General features: G+C 40.7%; 2 non-coding genes across 2 annotated transcripts; one reads left to right on the top strand and one right to left on the bottom strand.

Moving 5' to 3' along the window:
- The first annotated feature begins 10,888 nt into the window (after positions 1-10,888).
- Trnap-ugg (transfer RNA proline (anticodon UGG)) lies at positions 10,889-10,960 on the top strand. Its single transcript has one exon. It is a non-coding gene; the product is annotated as a tRNA-Pro (tRNA).
- Positions 10,961-19,520: 8,560 nt separating this feature from the next.
- Positions 19,521-19,592, bottom strand: Trnap-ugg (transfer RNA proline (anticodon UGG)). Its single transcript has one exon. It is a non-coding gene; the product is annotated as a tRNA-Pro (tRNA).
- Between the last annotated feature and the right edge of the window lie 2,155 nt (positions 19,593-21,747).

Genomic DNA, 21,747 nt, shown 5'->3' with positions numbered 1-21,747 from the left:
AATAGCAGTAACAGTAACCGAGTAAAAAGTTATTGAGTCCAAAAACTAAGATGACTTCTGATGCTTCATTATGTATTTTTGCTTATGGTTTGTTCCAGATTGCTTCCTTGTTATTCAGCGTCCACTGCTACAGTTCGACTATTATACAGCAGAGAGCAAAACATTGCAAGCTTTCCAAGCTTATTTTAAATAACACATTTTAGAACACAATTAGAAAACTACCAAAGTTACCACGCAGTTGAAGCTGTACGTATTGCATAAATAACGCACATATATTGACATGCATTACTTTATATAAATCACTAAAGTTAAATTAAAGTGGGAAGTGGTGCCACTATTGCTGACTTATGATTGTACCATTATAATCGTAATTCAGCAATAGTGGCGCCACTTGTAACTTTAATTCGACTTTAATGGTTAATGTAGGGCAATGCATGTCAATATATGCGCATTAAATACCGTAAAATGGGGTGTTAAGAACTCATGGGGTGTTAAGGGATTCATCTTAACACACTACTTTGAGAAATCGCTAAACCGTATACAAATTGAATTACTAATTCCAAATTCATTTCAAATGTGTGTTGGAAATAAAGGCATACTACTTGGCATACTATAAGGATTACCACTCATGAAAATACGTTTTTATTTGGACACAAGACATCAAAAATAGAACGGCATTGCTTTTTCTCAATTTCACTACCATTGAAACATTCATTTGTTAGGTCAGAAATATTATTATTGTGAGTAATCGTAAGGTGTTCTACAACTCATTCCAAACAAAACTAGGGTAAAATATTTGATGTAACTAAGGTGGTTTTCAAACACCGACATTTTTTTGTGAAAAAAGTCTAGTTTCATAAACTGGTGGGGTGTTAGGGGATTAAATTTCTCATGTAACTTTTTTATTTGTATCATGAAGTTTTAGGGCGATTGATTCTTTTGTATTACAGTTACTATTCTGAATGATGTTTTACGGATTTCATTTTGGGTCATAGACATCCCAACAATAAAGATCATTAGAAACGAGTGTTAGATTGATACATATAATTAGAAAATAGGACAAATATTTATTACTCAATGCCGCAGTCGTACCCTCTTTACAGAAGTTTGAGTTCTTTATGTGTTTTGTTATGTTTTAACGAAGGCGTATTCTTCAAAATAGATTTTCCGTCTGTTTTCTTATTTAAATATTATTAATGATTGGCGCAAAAACGTGACAGCTTTTTGAAAATGTGGAATATGTTCACTTGTTCCATATACATATTATGTTATCCAGACTGCCACTAACTCTTGCAAAAGAAAGTATTTATGAAGATGACTCCCCAGGTAACCAATAAGCATTTAAATAAGCTGTATTTCAGCTTTAAAACTGCATTATATCTGCTTGCTGCTGTATCTTAGCAGTTCGACTGCTGAATTGCTCTGAATTAGCAATTCAAATGCTGCTGAAAATCTGACGGCTATTGTGTAGCATTTCAAATGCACGATATTTTTTGGTTAACAAACATCATAAATGCTACTTTATTGCCATAAAACTGCTAAGAGAGATGAGCGATGCTAAAAACTGTTACACATTTCAACTTTTCAATTCATGTGCCACGACTATAGGATCCATTACCATTCAGATGTCCTATCATTTACTGGTAGCAACGAAGTAAATCAATGAGAGAACAAATGTTTTCCTAATAAATCGCATGGAATAGGAAACCATTTATGCCATGATGTATTATGTGGATGGTTTAATTATCAGCACTTGTCCGAGCCGTTGTCCGGGCACAGCAAAATAACTGCCGATGTGGTACCCAAGCCTTTAATAGATCAAAAAATCAACGCACATTATCTGATCATTTATAGCTCATCCTGTAGCGCGGCTCAGCATCATCATCTGCCAGAGGATTGTGAGATCGAATCCCAATTTCAGCGGGAACAGCAAAAATAAACAACAGTCCCAAAGTCGCACAGGAAAGTATGAGTAAAAATAGAAAGGGAAGAATATGAAGCGACTGAAATGCGCAGGGGAAAATATTTTTGTTTATGTTCGATTTTTTGGGGATAGGAAAGATAAGCATTTAATCAGCCGTATATTGGGCCAAAACTTGCTTTTAATTAGCACTTATGGCGCATATACGACATATAAGCATTTAATGACCTGCAGTAAAGGCGCATATAGTGCCGAATTAATGCAATTTTAACTGCTTATTGGTTACCTGGGTCATGGCTGCTAAAATATCTCAGCATCTAAAATACGGCCTATCAGCGATGCTCCAGAGTATCAACATTGAATACACGGGAAAAAATCCGCTACTTGGAACCTGCTAAATGAGTCATGATTTCGCGTAAAATGTGTGTTTTGATGTTATAAATATACACCACAAAAAAAGGTTATAATTTCATGACTCATGTTGCCGTAACGTCACCTTGGCGTTACGTTTTTAATATTTATTGACAAAAATTTGTAAGTTAAGTCATGATATCATACCCATGAATACCAGAACTATTTACTAGATTCATAAAACCAGAAGCAGTATTCATAGAACTAGTACATAGTTGTCATTTATGGTTCCAGTTTTATTAGTGAAATTTGGTAAGTCGGTTCATATTATCATGAAGTACGTACTCAAACTATGAACTAAATTTATGAAAGCTTGAGCATAACTCATGGTGCAAGTATTTGTCATTTATGGTACTGGATCGATTTGCGAAAAATTGTAGTACTGGTCATGTTATCATAAAGCATGTTCTAAATTAATTACCTAATGTTATAAAAACATAAGCAGTATGCATGATTCTAGTACTTGTAATTTATACTATCGGATTAATTGGTGCAAAGTGGCATTTAAGATCATGTTATCGTGAATCACGCACTCTGAAATCATGAACAAGGTTCCTGAATATTGAAGTAATTTTTATGATTCTGGTATTTGTCAATATTTATTCATCATTGTGCCTTCAACCTACTCAATAGCCCGCAATAAATCGCGGGTGCTTTTGGGTAGATCTACCGCTGGGATTTTGAACAGATGTGCCTGCAAGAACATCCATAGGGGCTTGCAGTCTGGTGCATACTGGAGATTCAAAACATATATCACTTGCATGCAAATGCAAATGGCATGGAGGATGTGGTCTGCCTTGTACTACGCTCCCCCGAAAATAACGAGCACCGCTCCTTCTCCCCGCGATGCCCCAACCGAAACAATTTGTGGCTGCAAATTAAGGTTCTCGAATTTTTCCTTAAGGAAATCCAAGCGAGTGCTGATTTTATGTTCCATGTCGCCCGCCGTCTGCATAGAAAAGAAATGATTTCTATTAAAAAAATATATATAATAAAATAAAGCAAGGCTTAATTGTATAAATTGTTAGTAGTAATAAAATCATTATGAGAGCTTGATTGTTCTGCTGCTGATGAAGCTGGCCGGAGGTTTGTGCCGGAATATAGAGTTTTTTCACTTTCAACTTCTGGAATGTAGTTCAATAATTATACAGTTTACTACTATTTAAGTAAGAACAATTCACTACACTTTTTCGAAAACCAAAAAAAATCTCACCGGAAAACACTGCCGCTCACAAAAGGCGCCTTGACAGAAGTGACAAAAATGGCGTAGGTGATTCTGCGCGAGGGTTTACGTAACGCTTACAGTGCCCAAATTCGTTTGTTGTGATTCATGATTTTATGACTCTGCGTTATGTTTATACGACTCAGCGTCTGGTTGAGATGACTCAGCGTCATAGTTTTATGACTCAGAGCCATGCTACCATGACTATGCATTTTTATAGACTTATGTAAAGCATTTGACTGTATTCCTCATGATTTATTAATTGCTAAACTGAGTTTCTATGGATTCACTCCATCAGCAGTTAGTTTACTGAAATCCTAACTCTCGAACAGAAAACAGCAATGTTGTGTCATTGGAGTTCTGAGTGAGCCGCTTCTTATAAAATCTGGTGTGCCACAAGGGTCCATTGTTGGCCCTATATTGTTCAATCTTTTTGTAAATGACATTTTTAACGTGCCACTCAAGGGAACGCTGCAATGCTACGCAGACGATGCCGTCTGTAAATATAAAGCAAAAGACTTAGAATCACTTCAAAATACGATGCAATATGATCTTCATCTACTTCCCAGTTGGTTTTCTGCCAATAAAATGCAAATACATAAATAGTAAAAAATCAAACTTCATAATTTTTTCACTAAAAAATCCAAACCCACGATTTGAACTGACTATAAATAACGAAAATTTAGCTCAAGTTACTGGAGTAGATTATTTAGGTCTAGCAATAGACGAGAATCTCAATTGGAAGAGACATATTAGACTCGTAAAAAATAAAATAATGCCCATAATATTTGCTCTAAAGAAAGCTAGGCATTGTCTAAGTATTCAAAGCTGTTGGCAATTGTATAATGCTTTCATTTTACCGCATCTGACTTACATGAATACAATTTGGGGTTCAGCAGGAGTAACGCATCTGAATGTACTGAAAGTTTTGCAAAATAGAGCAATTAAATATATTCGCAAACTTCCACTATTTTCTCCTACTGCAACTTTGTATTCACCTGAAATATTGCCGTTAGATTTATTGCATAAATACAACTGCCTGCTTTTTGTTTATAAAATAAAACATAACATAGTGGACTCCAACATACGTTTAATTGAATTTCAAAATATACACGCTCACGAAACTAGAGCAAGGCAAAACTTTTTTGTTTCAAGACCACGAACTGAGCTCGCTTTAAGGCACTTCTTCTACACTGGTGTGACTCAATTTAATGCGCTCCCTAATTACTTGAAAACCGAAGAACGTCTGACAGTTTATAAGAAAAAAATAAAAAAATATGTGTTCGAAAATGTTTGAATAAAAAATTGAATTGTTTGTAATGATTTTTTTTTCATTTAGTTTAAGTGTAGTTTTAAGATTTGTACATAGTATTTAATATGCTTGCTTACTAGAATTCATTCACTATTCAAGTGGCTGGCCACAGTTAGGATAAGTAACTTCTACAGCTGCATTGTTAAATAAAGCAAAAAAAAAAATGTTTTATGGTATTCAATTTATGAAAACGAGCTTAATTTTTTCATAACGCTTTTGACGGCCATGGCTTTTGTTGATGGAATCAGTTATTATTATTCATGATAATCGTTGTTAACGTCACGATATCATGACTTGTAGTTACAATATCATGAAGCGACAAGTTTTATGATTTCATAACATTTTAGTCATGGATCCGGCAACGAATTTTTCCCGTGAGTTTTCACCCCGGGCCATCTAATGATGCTTGCATATAAAATATTTCAATATAAATGAGTTTTTAGGTGAACAAAAAACTGTAAATACACATCCTTAGTTTACAACCTGTTGGTCAGTCTGAACTATTCAATTTGGTAACTTCAAATCAGCCTAGATAGCTGTGTAGTGTCGGTAGCGGTTAGTTCAACTGGCTAAGAATAGCACTAAGGACCGCCTGTTCCAGTGGTAGGAATCCACTAATCAGGTGACCCCTAATTCATGGTGTTATGCGGCTTTACGCTTACCGTGCCTAGGAATGAATGGTTAGAGGGGTCTTATAAAAACCTAATCGCAAACGGAGCCTGTGGAGTACCAGGGCACCCTCCACAGTATTTGCCCTTATTGTGCTAACCGGAGCAATAGCGTGGTGGACCTTGTGTTTCTCCGAGACAATCAGCTGCCCTTCTTCAATCTCATACTTGAGGCTGAATAAGGGCGGGATTATGAAGATGTTATTAGTTAGTTTAGATTTTCACCTATATGGTTTCGCATTATGCGTTTTACACAGTGTATTCTGTGCATCCTCGCCTTTGGCGCACTCAAATCGATACCGATCTGGCTTTATTGTTGCTGTTCTTTTTTGTGCTCTGATTGTTAAGAGTTTAATCTTACCTAGTTTGGGTAGTAGCTACGGTTAGGATAGCTCAGATCAATCTTCAGCACAAAAGAACAGCAACGATCAATCTTTGTAGACTTATGCAAAATGGTACAGCCCAAGTGGCGTTAGTCCAAGAACCTTACTTTCGTAAGGGGAATTTCTATCTAGGAAACCTTGTGAATCCGGTATTTGCTACTTTCAGTAAAAATGAAATGGCAAACTCACGTGTCATGCCTCGAGCATGTGTGCTTGTCAACAACGCAATCGTTGCTACACTCATCTCTGAACTAACTACCAGAGATGTATGTGCTATCACAATAGATGTATCTGTTGGAAACCTCAACAGGAAATACGTTTATTGTTCGGTTTATTTACCGCATGATGAACCATCCCCTACGGATGCTTTCAAGCAAGTCATTGCATGATTCTTTAGCTTCGGCTCGGAGTATCATAACTTTAGAATCGATTGAATGGGCACTTAATAGCTTTGCTCCTTTCAAATCTCCTGGGGCAGATGGGATTTATCCTATTTTGCTTCAGAAGGGATTTGATCATTTCAAACATGTTTTGAAACAACTACTTGTTTGCAGTTTTGCTACAGGGTATATTCCCAAATCCTGGCGGGATATTACTGTGAAGTTTATTTCGAAAGTGGGTCGCGCGTCGTATGAAGAAGCAAAGAGCTTCAGACCTATCAGTTTGACCTCTTTTCTTCTGAAATGCTTAGAACGCATAGTCGATCATCACATCCGTGATGTTCATCTGGCCAATGTGCCTCTTCATGTGAACCAACATGCTTACCAATCTGGAAAGTCCACTGTGACTCTTTTACACAAAGTTGTTTACGATATCGAGAAGGCATTCGCTCAAAAGCAATCATGCTTGGGTGTTTTCTTAGATATCGAGGGTGCCTTTGACAACGTGCCTTTCGATGCCATATTGGAAGCCGCACGGGGTCATGGTATATCTCCAATGATTTCCAATTGGATTCACCAAATGCTCAAAAACCGACATCTCTTCTCGACATTGCGTCAAGCGGCGATTAGGAAATTGAGTGTTTGTGGGTGCCCCCAAGGGGGAGTCTTATCACCACTTTTATGGAATCTCGTAGCAGATACGCTATTGAGGCAACTCAATAATAGCGGTTTTCCTACTTATGGTTTTGCCGACGACTACCTAACATTGTTAGTCGGTATGTGCATCAGCACCCTTTTCGACCTGATGCAAAACGCCCTTCAGGTAGTTGAGGGTTGGTGTCGCCAATATGGCCTTTCGGTTAATCCGAGTAAAACATCTATTGTTCTTTTCACGGAAAAGCGAAACCGTAATGGTGTTCGAACTTTACGTCTCTTTGATTCTGAAATCAATGTGACTGAACAGGTAAAGTACGTTGGAGTCATTCTTGATTCCAAGCTTTCCTGGACACCTCATGTTGAGTTCAGAATCAAGAAAGCTTGTATGGCCTTCGGGCAATGCCGGCGAACCTTTGGTACAACTTGGGGTCTAAAACCCAAGTATATCAAATGGATCTACACAACTGTTGTTCGGCCAATATTGGCCAATGGATGTCTTGTGTGGTGGCAAAAGGGCGAAGCGAGAACGGTCCAATCAAAGTTAGGCCATCTCCAAAGGATGTGCTTAATGGCGATGTCTGGAGCGTTCTCTTCAACTCCCACGGCAGCGCTCGAAGTTCTCTTTGACGTTGCCCCACTACACATTCATCTCAAACAAGAAGCACTTTCTTGCACTTACCGTCTATGGGTACTCGGTTTACTAGAGGAAACTCCTGTGAACCGCAGTTCAACACACAAACAAACGCTGTTCACCTTGTATGGGTACCTGGTCATTCTTCCATCACTGGAAATGAATTAGCTGATGAGTTAGCTCGCACTGGAGCATCACATGACTTCATTGGCCCTGAGCCAGCTATTCCGGTATCCAAGTGTTGGGTGATGCTTCAGATTGACACCGGGGCTGCCACTCAGCACAAACAATACTGGAATAGTTTGGAGTCATGTCGTAAAACAAAATTGTATTGTACTGAGCCATCTCTAGGGGTGGCAAAGTATCTAACAAATCTGTCAAAGCAGAATTGCAGCATGCTGGTCAAAGCATTGACTGGCCACTGCCTACTCAGTTATCACATGGCGAATTCTTCATTACACCAACGAACCTAACCTCAAAATGACTGACAATTCTCAGGTCATTTTGACAGATGTAACATGAGCATGAAAAGGACGGCAACAAGATCGATAAAGTAGAATATGTTATTCGTCTTTTTCGTGCATGTGTGTGGTCTGTCAAAATGACCTGTAAATTGTCAAACATTTTCATGGCTAGCTTTGTTGGTGTAATGAAGAATATTCAGCAAGCTGATTCATTTGCCTGTGATAGCTGTGAATCCGATTATGGAACTTCGTATCATTTGATATGTAACTGTCCAGTTTTTGCGCAATTGCGTTTCCGAGTACTCGGGAAACACTTATTAAGTGAAACTGACTTCAGAAACCTGAATCTTCAGGACGTTCTGTTGTTCTTGACCCGCTGTGGTAAAGAGCTATAGGCTCTCTTTACGCTTTATGCATTATCACAGTGCCCTTCTCAGGGCGCTGTTCGAACCCATTGTGGCACGCTTATGCGTTATTACAGTGTCCTTTTCAGGACGCTATGTGAACCCATTGTGGTACGCTTTTGCGAGTATGACGATCCTATTCTCTTACCTGTCCTTTCCCATGTCCTATCCTTTTTCCTTCCCTTTTCCGTCAGGTAAATGATGAATAGGCTCGTGTTCATGGCGATGGCACAAATTTCCCGAATGGAGGAGAACGTGCCTCTAGAGCCGACCTACTGATACCTGATACAATATCATGAAGCGACAAGTTTTATGATTTCATAACATTTTAGTCATGGATCCGGCAACGATTTTTTTCCCGTGAGTTTTCACCCCGGGCCATCTAATGATGCTTGCATATAAAATATTTCAATATAACTGTAAATACACTTCCTTAGTTTACAACCTGTTGGTCAGTCTGAACTATTCAATTTGGTTACTTCAAATAGTAACTGTGAATAATGTGTTTGTTAAAAATTGAAGCTACTCAGATACAATTGACGGCATTTTTTTAGATTTCAAGGCTCTAACAAAAAAAAAAACTCATATACAAAAGTGGATGATAATGAAACTGTTCCTGCACCTTCAGGACTATGATAATTTTTTTTTCGGCGATGTTCAAGAAATATTACAGTCACTGTTTACAATCAATCAATTTTTATCTTTCTTTGAAATATGAGAACTTTTACATTCATTCCCTTAAATTCCTTAACACCCCATTTTCATATTTTCCAAAAAATCGCACATTTTGTTAAATATCTACAATTTCTCCAAAAAATCGTCAAATTTTGTAATCTATATGCGTAGCTGGCAGCAAGACAATGATCGGACTGCTTTTCCAGAAAGTTTTAAGAAGTAGAATCCATAAATTAATGGGGACGAAAAATTATTCCGTCCCTTAACACCCCATTTTACGGTATGCAATACGTACAGCTTCAACAGCATGGTTACTTGGGTAAACTACTAGAATTAATTTTCATGGTTAGAATGATAGAAGACTAAAACTAATTGTGGAGTTTATAAGATAATCCGGACGCTACTGAAGAATTCAATTGAAGCATACAACGCAAAAATAATAGGTAAAACAAATGAGTTGTAAATTATTACAAACTAGCTGTCCCGGCAAACTTTGTCTTGCCAAGCTGTGCTGGTTTGACAACTGTTGAGCTCATAACGTCACCGCACTCTAGATTGGTTTTATTTCGATCGTGTTGATTTCCTTCCCAGCTCACGAAAATCAGTATTTTAGCAATTTTCTTACTTTTCTAGTTTATTTTCATAACTGTTTATACATATAAACACAGCCACCATGAATACGAATCGAACCGTCCAAGAGTCATGCTAATCGGTTCACCCGTTCGTGAGTTTTGTTGCCTCAAAGGTACATCAAACTCATTTTTATATATATAGATTGAATTTACAACGTGTTTTACCCACCTAACATTTTTTTGCGTTGTGTGCCTTTATTATCTTTTTTCTTTGTATATTTGTGCTATTTTAAAAAGTGTCCTCCTCTTTTTTTCAAATGTCCTCCTTTTCCGACCGAATTTGGTCTGGTCACCCTACTTGTAGCAGCATCAATTTGTCTGGCTCTTCTCAGCTTCAGCCAGTTGTGTGATAGGCTATAACCAACCTAACTAACTAGAAGGAAAAGTACCTAATGTCGTCGTCGGACGGACGACTCGTGCTGTACGCAGCGGTTTTTTCGTTCCTCGATGTTTGTAGGAATTATTGATTTTCATCGCCGCTTCCAGAAAGAGAAGTTTAATGCGAAATTTAATTGCCGAGGATATCATCAGTCGCACGTTGTAATATTCCAAGTATGAATGAATACCGATAAAATGTTATCCTGCAACTCTCACTTGCTATTTAATTACTGCTTGCGGTGCTGGCCTAACCTTCAATTAAGGACAACTACCTACGATCAGTCAGTGTTTTCCCATCCCACAGCAAATGCTATTCAGCCATGTTCGTTCATACGCCCGTCACCACGAGTTTCTGAGTTTGCTCCCGTTCAAATGGTGTGAAATAATTACCTACGATTTCATTGGGGCACACCGCGCTGATTTGGAAAGAGGTGAGACACTTCCTATTAAAAATTTAACCTCATTAATTACACGGTGCTGAATGGTGCTACTACAAATGTTAGTTGAGTCAATTTACATGAGTATGTTCGAGCAGTGGGTTTATGATTGGCATCAACCACCGTGCAGTATCACGAGGGGATGTAGCTCAGATGGTAGAGCGCTCGCTTAGCATGTGAGAGGTACGGGGATCGATGCCCCGCATCTCCAATAAATCTTTTTTGTGTGAAGAATGCCTATGAAGTCGTCGTCTTACTTAATATTTTGCATTATTATGACCGTGAAGATGTTTTGAGACCTCATTGGACAAGTGGCTCAATGGTCTCGGGGTATGATTCTCGCTTTGGGTGCGAGAGGTCCCGGGTTCAAATCCCGGTTGAGCCCGGATTATCTTTTTATTCTGAAGGTGTGGCAAACGAGTGAATTTTCGGATTATCTGCCCAAATTCTTCATTACACCGACAAGACATTTTTTTCGCGTTGCCGTTTTGTGTGATTTGGAAGAAACAGCTTGGCTGGTGCTACGCCATCCCGAAGCAGAACGCGAGTGATTCACGGAGTTATTGTCGAATATGATTTGTGACTAGCGTAATTATTTGAAAATGTGTTACCAAAAGAATTGTTCTTCATCAAGATGTGGGGAGATGGCAGTGCTGCATGAGTGTGAGTTGGTGAAGATGAGGGAAAGCATCGATGGAGCAAGCAGCAGCGCCGACCGCTTCGACACGGAGTCGCATTGGATGACCGACATTGAGAAAGGCAGAAGGCAGTAATCAGACGATTCCATTGATACATTTCCCGGGTGAGCGAATTCCAGTTAAAGTCTTAAATACTTTGTGTTATAGTTTTGCTGTTTTTCATTCATTTGCGGTGGGTGCGTGGGTTGGAATTGGTAACAGCAGTTCGGGGGAGCTCCTTTGGACCATAGTTCGTTCTAGCGTGGCTTATTATCTTTTTTGTATAGGCTCAGTATATCAGTTATGGCTACAGTACCTCAAATTCACCATAGTCGATTTTAAACCTTTAATGATGCAAATCAACAAGAAAAAAATTGTAAACAACAGATCACGTTCACAAAAGATGATTGTAATCATTCAAACATCACAATTTGCTTAAATAAGGATAGAAATAAATCATTTTCCTTAATTTTTCAGCTTCCTTGCACCCTATTTCGCCATAGTGTACCAGTTATGGCTAATCCCATAAGGAATGTATGTAAATAGTGCGAAGTGGAACCCAAATTAACAAATGTGTCCATAACTGGTACAGGGTTCCTATCATTGGCACACGCCGTAATAAATAGGGTGGGGCGGGGCAAGATGGGTCACCTAAGGATGGATCACCATAACTTTTTAAATACAAATCGTATTGGTTTGTATTCGTCCGCTACTCTTTAATACACTAATTAGCTATCCTAAAAGTCGATAAAAAAGTTCATTATATACAAAATATGATGTTAAACAAGCAGTTTTAAAAAGTGATCAATTTTGCGCCGTGAAAAAAGTGCGGGGCAAGATGGGTCACCTTTTAAGTAATTCACATTTTCTCAACGAAAAACGTCAAAATATAAGATTTGTTCGGCATTCATATATGCTCCATATCCATACTGAGTAAACAAAAGCTACTAGTAAACATTTTATAAATTTATTTGGAATATAAAACACTTTACGATTTGAGTGATCCTAAGGCGACTTGAAAATCGATGTTTTCACTAAAAAATTATCATAATTTTATGTTATAATTTTGAGCGTTCATTCCGCCTAATTGAAGTCAATTATGAAATAGTCTTGTAATAAAAAATAAATAACTTTTGAATGCTCCAAAAATACGTTAAAAATTGAAGGTGACCCATCTTGCCCCGCCCCACCCTACTAAAGGTAGTTTTGGACCCGTTTGATTATTTTTCCTATAAAGTATGAAAACTTTTCAATCATTTGACATATCGATGACATTTGACGATCTTCTTCTTATTTTTGTAGAAATAGTTCTTCTTAGGTAGTGCGATAACTGGTACAGGCACCCTAGTTCTTTGCGTGCAGACGGTATGGACTTGCCCTGATTTGTCCATCGACGAACGGCATTCACCCGACCCGGGGAACTTCGAAATCGGAGCGGGACCGTTTTCAATCAGAATCTTCCAATTCTGAATGGAGGCGGTTCCGATCTGGTGTCGGAATTCTCGGATCGGGTTGGTGCTGTTCGTCAATGGATGGGTCCATCGTGTGAAACTGTGTGGAGAGAATTCATTAAAAAAAAACCGTCAGGTTTCGGATCAAGTTCATTAGTGACCAAAAGGATACTTTGTCTTTGGTCATTCCTTGTCAAATATATGACCCCGTGCATTGAAAGATGGAGGGTAGGGTTAGTAATGGTTGATTGAAGAATGATGCACGTGGTTCCGCGGATGCTTCGATTTATGAGTGTAACCGTCAACAAGGATACATTTCAAACATAAATTTCTATCTGTCTGTTTCCAGAGAGAAAAATCTTCAATCTTGGCAGGATCAATATTTGATATAATTTGCTCTATTTTTGCGTTCTGTTTTATTGTTTACTATTTATAAACGTTTTATTTCAAGAGGATTCAGGTAAATCTACCATTTCATATAGAAGGTTTCGGGTAAATCTATAATTTTCATTTTCTACTTCAGATTTGTAATTGAACACCCAACAAGGATCAAATTGGGAAAGGAACTACGCATCAACCAAAAATAGTTTGTGCACCTGAACGTTGACCAAACGTTTCCTTTGAACTTTACCTTCCACTAACACCCAAATTCCTGTGACACTTTTTTTTCCTTCTAAACCATAGGGGGATAATCTGCAAACAGACACCCTAACAGGAAGGTTAGGGTAGTGTGGGGCTGAGGCCGTCTTCTACTACAATAGTAGAAGCCAGGACTACTCTCTCCTCGGCCCACTAAACACATTCCTGTGGTCGCCAAACCCTACGTCTCTCCGGAACCACCAAGAAGGTATTTCTTCAGAGAGGGGATAGTGCATATTGCACCCTCAAGGTTAGCTGCGTAGCCTGCAGCAACGAACATCGATGACTCGCTTCGGAGAGTCCATCACGGTAACATGCTGGCGCTTAGCCAGTTTCCCGAGTGGTCCTCACCACTGCCTTTGTCCTCGGAAGGCGGGCAGGGTCAACCCCGCCCACGCCCTACTGCTGAGCGGACATCAAGAACTGATGCCCACATGCAACCCGATCTGACCTGCCCGCAAAGGAAGGGTATCACTACCCTTCAGGCATCACTATCAGATGCATCCGTAGGTTGCAGACAGCAGGGTCTCACCTACCCCGACCCTTGCCGGGGACCCCTTTCCAACCACGGGCTCGGATCCAACCCAGTAGACCGACGCCACGACAGCACCGCTACCGGGACTTCCTCTCCGCGGCCACTTAATCGCTGTAAGGGTCGATCTCGACCGCAGGGCACCGGTATGACCTACGAAGCCGACTTCGAACCCCTGGACCACCTCTTGTACTGCATCTGGACTAGCCATTCTCCGAGTCCACGCGCCACCTCCTCTGTAGCTCCCAGACGATATGGGTAATAGCCATTGAAACGGCGTTCCAGCCAAACTCATCCCTACACATCCTCTGGACCAAATTGTCCGGAGTTGTGTCCTCCCCGCATGTGGCAAGCATGCGGTCACGCATTGTGCGAAAACGCGGGCACACGAACAAAACGTGTTCCGCCGTTTCCTCTAAACCATTGCACACTGGGCATTCGGGAGAATCCGCATGCCCGAAACGGTGTAGATACTGTCGTAAGCAACCATGACCTGTAAGGACCTGTGTCAGGTGGAATGTAACTTCCCCATGGCGCCTATTAATCCAACTATCTACCCTCGGTATCAACCTATGGGTCCACCTTCCTTTGGTGGAACTGTTCCACGCGCGCTGCCATTTGACCATAGAGGCCATCCTGGCAGTCCTGCGTATGCCTCTTGTGCCGCGCATTTCGAAGCACTCCATGTCCTCACTGATAAGAATGCTGATAGGCACCATACCAGTAATGACGCAGAGAGCGTCGTGTGACACGGTACGGTACGCGCTCGCAACCCGCAGGCACATAAGCCTGTAAGTACTTTCCAGCTTCCGTCGGTAGCATTCAGTACTTAACGCGGTGCCCCACGCCGGGCCGCCATACATAAGTATGGACGTAGCAACACTTGCCAGAAGCTTGCGCTTACTGGCGTACACCGCAGAGCTGTTGGACATCATCCGGGACAGTGCCGCAATAGCTGTGGAGGCTCTTTTACAGGCATAATCGACGTGGCTACCGAAGGTAAGCTTATCGTCGATCATCACGCCCAAGTGTTTGACGGAGCGCTTTGACAGGATAGTACACTCTCCTACACTGATCTCCGTCTGCTGCTCCGACTTCAGGTTGTTAACAACCGTCACCTCTGTCTTGTGGTGAGCCAGCTCCAGTTTCCTGGACCGCATCCACGCCTCCACAACCTTGATCGAGTGGTTGGCAGTCAACTTTACCTCCTCGATCGTTTCACCGTAGACTTCGAGCGTAATATCGTCGGCAAATCCGACAATCACCACTCCCACTGGGTACTCTAACCTCAACACCTCGTCGAACATGACATTCCATAACACCGGACCCAGGATGGAACCTTGCGGGACTCCTGAGGATATATGAAAGCACTTCCGACCCACCTCCGTGTCGTAAACTAGTACGCGATTCTGAAAGTAGCTTCCGAGAATCTTGTACAAGTACTCCGGTATCCCCAGACGCAAGAGTGCATCGGCAATAGCAGCCCAACTGGCGCTATTAAATGCATTCCTTACATCCAGAGTCACTACCCCGCAGAAGCGAATTCCCCTCCTCTTAGGCTCAAGTGCTTTCTCGGCGGTTTTTGTAAACGAAAAGATAGCGTCTACGGTGGACCTCCCCTTCCGGAAGCCATACTGGTTGCTCGAAAGACCATTTACTCCCTCAGTGAACCGCAACATTCTATTGAGGATGATCTTTTCGAGCACCTTCCCCGCCGTGTCAATCAAGCATATTGGTCTATATGCCGACGGGTCTCCGGGTGGTTTCCCCGCCTTTGGCAATAGTACCAGGCTCTGCCTCTTCCAAGCTTCTGGGAAAACTCCCTCGTCCAGGCATTTCTGCATAGCAGACCTGAACATCTCGGGAGCCTCTGCAATAGCTACTTTTAAGGCCAGGTTCGGAACTCCGTCCGGACCTGGGGCCTTACCTACGCTAAGGGACTTAGCTACCCCCGCAAGTTCCACATCGGTGACCCTCTCCTCATCGCCAGCCCCAGTCCCCGGCTGTCCTACGAAAGGAGGCCAAGGACTAGGATCTTGACGCGGAAAAAGTCCTCCAATGATCCCCTCCAACATCTCTGGAGATTGCTCTGTAGGAGCCATCACACCTCTCGTCTTGGCCATAACGATCCTGTAGGCGTCACCCCACGGGTTCGTATTGGCACTCTGACAGAGACCCTCAAAGCAGGCCTTTTTGCTTGCTCTCATTTCGGTCTTGAGCGCGGCTTTTGCAGCGGCGAACACCACCCGCCGTTCCCGTGACACCTAGGCCTGAAAGAATGTAGAGTTCTCTATATACTTTCATAGGTGTCCAACTAATCTTCCTTTCCCTTCCCTCAGCTGTCGCAAGGACGTGGCCAGGACAGCACTCGACCGTTGGAGGATTGCGTCAATCTTGTCTAAGAGGACAGGAGAGATGCAACCCTCATAACAGCGATCCAGGGCTGTACCACCTACGAATTTGTGCGACTTGCTTAATGCTTATGCTAATGCTAATGCTAAATTCTTCATTACACCGACAAAGTTATGTCGTTTTTCATTTTTAACCTGGGTTGGAACTGGATTGGCGGAAAATGAGTAAACAAACAACGTCAAACGAACTAAGCGAAACCGAAGTCAGGTTGGGGTTGAAACTGTGATCTCATCCACTTTTAACCCAGGTTGGAACTGGATCAAAAAGAAAAACGGCATTAGCCATGAACATGTTCGACACTTCTCATTCTTTATTACACCAACAAAGCTAGCCATGAAAAAGTTTGACAATTCACAGGTCATTTTGACAGACCACACTAATGCACGAAAAGGACAGATAATATATTCTGCTTTATCGATCTTGTTGCCGTCCTGTTCATGCTCATGTTACGTCTGTCAAATTGACCTGAGAATTGTCAGTCATTTTGAGGTTAGGTTCGTTGGTGTAATAAAGAATTCTTTATTTATCTGTCAAAATAACCTGAGAAATGTCAAACATTTTCATGGCTAACTTTGTTGGTGTAATGAAGAATTTTGACAGTCTTGTCTTCACACATGCAAAAGACGGATCATATATTCTACTTTATCGATCTTGTTACCGTCCTTTTCATGCGCATGTTACATCTGTCAAAATGGCCTGTGAATTGTCAGTCGTTTTGAGGTTAGGTTCGTTCTCCGAATTCTCCGAAACCTAACCTCCAACATGTTTGGCTGTTTCTTGAGGCCATTTGAAACAGATGTAATTGATGTGCCGGAAATGATGTAAGAGGTATGAAAGGTTCCGAAGGGATGTGAGAAGTGTGACCAGGGTTGGGGGGGGGGGGGGGGGGTTGGTTGACTGGAGGTAATGCAGGGGTGCTAAGGGGGGTTCAATGGGGGTTTCCTAAAAGTGATTCTAGCAGTACGATTCTGTCAAGAACATATTCCCAACGGATGTTCTTGGGTAACCAAAAACTTCCGCGAGTAAAGGACCGAAGATTTACAAATATGGATTTGTTAGAGAACTAATTTCTAAAGACGTTCTAGGTTTTCCAAGGACTTTCGTGAGTAAGCGTCTCATGATTTGCAAGCGATATCAACGGAGTGTTGTTATATTACTGTTATATTACTGCACTACAAGTCCTTGGAGCATTCTTTATTACACCAACGAACCCAACCTCAAAATGACTGAAAAATCTAAGGTCATTTTGACAGATGTAACATGTACATGAAAAGGACGGCAACAAGATCGATAAAGTAGAATATATGATTCGTCTTTTTCGTACATGTCTGTGGTCTGTTAAAATGACTTGAGAAGTGTCAAACATTTTCATGGCTACAGCTTTGTTGGTGTAACGAAGACTAGTTCTGAAGAGATCTATGTTTTATAGAGGTTCTAGGTCCTCCGCAAGTGAAGACCTTGTAATCTACATGCGTTATCAAAGTGGCTATTCGCTACTACATTAATAGTGCAACATCCGACAGATCCATGGAGCATGGTAGTGTGGAGAAGTAATTTCCAAAGACGTTGTAGGTCCTCCAAGAATTTCCGCGAGGACTTTTAGATCTACAAGCGTAATCGATGGAGTGCTGTTACATTACTCATGCGGTGTAACATCTAAGAGGTCCATGAATCATGTTTTTGTTGAGAACTAGTTTCCGAAGTTATTCTAGGTCGTTCAAGAACTCTACTTGTTTGTACATTACTGATGCGATGCGTCATCCTACAGGCCAACTGAAGATAGTATTGTAGAGTACTACTACGTACTTCCAATTCTGAGCAGTGAGTACCAATGGTGGTGCAGAGAGCCGAATTGAAGGATCGCCAATCGCCATCCTGTGTGATTGCCCACCATCGCCTTGACCTGTCGCTAGGTCAAATTTCTTCGTTCGTAGATCTTAAGGCCTATTTTCGCGAGAGCCACCCTGGCTACATCACCTCCTTCTTTTTCCACTTGAACACTCTGAAACAATCCTACGATATCTGAAAGTGAGAACATTTTCAATACTTTCAAATAATTTCCCTCAGGTTATTTTACACGGTACATATCCGCCGTGAAAAAGTATACCTTAATGTAACATAAGTAGAAAAGGTTATTAAGGAACAAGCTCACTAATTTATCCAGGGAGTCGCGCCACTTGGGCGGTGGCTTCTATATTCGCCTGTTTTCGACTATAACTCAGTCAAATTTGAACCAATTGACACAACTTTTGGAATGTGGTGAGATAGGTATAGTATCTACCCGTGTACTACATTTCAATTTAATTGGTTCAAAATTGACTGAGTTTTATAGTGGAAAACAGACGAATATAGAAGCCGCCGCCCAAGTGGAGCGATACCCTACTAACGTTGTGCGCGAATGCGTGCTAGTGCTGTCAAACAAAAACTTAATTGGAGATGCGGGGCATCGATCCCCGTACCTCTCACATGCTAAGCGAGCGCTCTACCATCTGAGCTACATCCCCATGTACCAATCGGCTTTACAAGAGACACACTAAAGCACAACTCCCTAACACATATATCTATCATGAAGACGTCGGCAGTACAAAACTCAGATTCAATTACCCGCTCATCAGCCCAGACGTATTTGTGTGAGTGATTAATCTTACCCATATATATTCAACCATAGTTGCTGTAAGCGAAAGGGGATATTATCGCATTGCCTTCCAATCTGCGGAACACTGCACACTGCCGAGCGTCAACGATCCATGAATAAATAAAACCAATTTGTTACCTACCCATACAGGGCATTTTGTGCTCCTACTCCCTCTTTACCTCCTCTGTACGACGCCTATAAGCGAGTTATTTGTCCGGAAGCTAGGAGAAGACACGTGCACAGCTTGACTCTATCGGTTCCTCCTGTGCGGAGCGGAGCGGTTTTTTGGTAGACGCAGCCGTTTGGGAAGTGTGAAAAATAACCAGCAAAACATTATGTATGCCTTTTTGTGGCTTTTCGCTTGTTTCGAGCTTCTGAGTTTTTCTTTCAATTTATGCTGAGGTTTGCAATGTAACCAGGAATTGAAATGTTTACAATCACCATTGCAATTAAATGAATATGTTGAGACTATTTAGTGATCTTTCATAGCCTTACTGTTATACTGTTCTTGTTCCAATTACTTTAAAATATGACTTGATTATTACTCCGAAAAGTTGAATGACAGTCGATTCAATTACTTCCGAAAGCAAAAAGAATCCGGGCTCAACCGGGATTTGAACCCGGGACCTCTCGCACCCAAAGCGAGAATCATACCCCTAGACCATTGAGCCGCGTACTGTTTCACGGTGCCAAAAGTCATAAAAATTAAAACATCGGCACCGGCATTGCTTGAACGCAGCTCTCGATTCTCTCGACGTAAGTGAACACGGCCAGTGAGAGAGAAACCAAAGGCCGGTTTCTTCGCAGTTTTCGCATCGAACCTACCTACTATTTTGCCAGCACGGTGCATCAAGAAGGGAACTTGTCTTGTTTCCATATAATAAGAGGACACAGAGAGCGGAGAGTGTTTGTGGAACTAAGCATGTATCATACATCTGGAAGAAACATTGCCTACCTTCTGTCTTTCTTGTGAGGGGATTGTGTTGGCAAACAAGCTGAATGAATGTGACGAAACAGCAAAAGGTAACAACCTGAAACTGCTGATAAAGCTTGCTTCTAACTGCTGAGGGATAAGGAAAGCGGTTCATGGTGCTGCAAATAAAAGGATAGTGAATATATGTACATGTTACGCTATCTGGTTATAAAATATGGATCAACAGGATTGACATTGATTTTTAGGACGATTTATCATCGTTAATCTATGTGATTATATTGTACACAGTTAAAAATTCTGCATTTACATGCCTAAAGGGTCTAACTCGTTTTGTAAACAAACAATGCTTCTGTCGCTGTAGGGCCTATCTCGATCCACCCACGCATGTCGACACCCTTAGGGGGGTTCTGTCACATTCGCCCGAAAACCATTCGCCCGAATTCCAAATGCCCGAATGACAAACGCCCGAATGTAACAAACGCCCGAAAGTCATTCGCCCGAATAGACCATTCGCCCGAAAAGACCATTCGCCCGAAATACCATTCGCCCGAAAAGACCATTCGCCCGAAAGACCATTTGCCCGAAAACCATAATAATCTTGACAACACTTTTCTGAAATCAATTTAGGCGTCGTTCACGCGTATGGCTGGACGCCATTATCGACTAAAAGTAACTGAAACCATTTCGTCAGAGGTTTTTGCTTTCTTTGAACATAGTCTGATTTAAGACTTATATTGTTACAAATATTTTTGGCAATATAGCTGTAGAAACATTTATTGGAATTGACCCTTCTTTTATTAATAGGCTTTTCTTTCTAGTTTCACCTTCAAGGAAATTAAATTCAATTTGATGTCATTTTAGCCAAAAATTTGCCCTTCTTTCAATCATAGGCTGTTCTTTCAAGTTGTTTTGTTATGGGGAACCATGACGTTTTACATTTTTACAACTTCTAGATTTCAAATATGGTTTCAAAAGAACAACTTGTTCAAATGCGAATGCTGAATTCTCGTGATTTTGATGTTTTTTTTCTCAAACGTTTGAATTTTCATCAATTATAATTAATTTTAACGAAACGTAGTTACTCCGAGTAGATCAGTAGTGAACACTTTTAACTTAAAAGTGTTGACTAATCTGTTCTGAAGCTTTGTTTTTATCCTTTCGATCAACAATGCTTTAACAATTTATGACCTATTATGAAATATTTTCACATGCAATTAGGCCTTCTTCAAAACATTGGCTGTTCTTTCAAACTAAGCTAATATGATTATTATTGGCACTTGCGATTGGTCGTATACTAAGTACAACATGCATCTGTCCTTAAACTTTCATCATGGCAAACCAGAAAAAAAAACTTGTCAAAGAAATTGCATGAAATCGGCGGATGACTTTCGGGCGAATGGTCTTTCGGGCGAATGGTCTTTTCGGGTGAATGGTCATTCGGGCGAATGGTCTTTTCGGGCGAATGGTCTTTTCGGGCGAATCCCAAGTAACACAAGATGTTATATAATAGTTTAAACTTCACTATTAATACAAAGCGAGGTGTATTTTTCTTGAATTATTTACTTCATTTTCATTACTTATATAATCAAAACAGCGCAAAAAATGGCGGCTTATAAAACATCTTGTATGTAATATAAGATGTATCGCAAAACACTTATAGTACTCAAAATTTTGATCAAGGAACACGTCATCCAACTCAAATAAATATATCAAGGTGTTTATTAGTAATATAACTTGCAAATAACATTTACAAAACAATCACATTTATTTGTATTATACAAACATTTTGTAAGCTATATAACTTGCAAAAAACATTTGCTCAACATATCATTTGCACATGTTCGAACTAAGTTATTTGGAAGTTATATAACTGATAGATAGCATTTATATTT

The sequence above is a fragment of the Aedes albopictus genome, chromosome 3 (assembly GCF_035046485.1).
Source record: "Aedes albopictus strain Foshan chromosome 3, AalbF5, whole genome shotgun sequence".
In the NCBI taxonomy this organism is placed as follows: domain Eukaryota; kingdom Metazoa; phylum Arthropoda; class Insecta; order Diptera; family Culicidae; genus Aedes; species Aedes albopictus.
The sequence above is the reverse complement of the archived record's forward strand: the minus strand, read 5'-3'. Positions and strand labels throughout refer to the sequence as shown.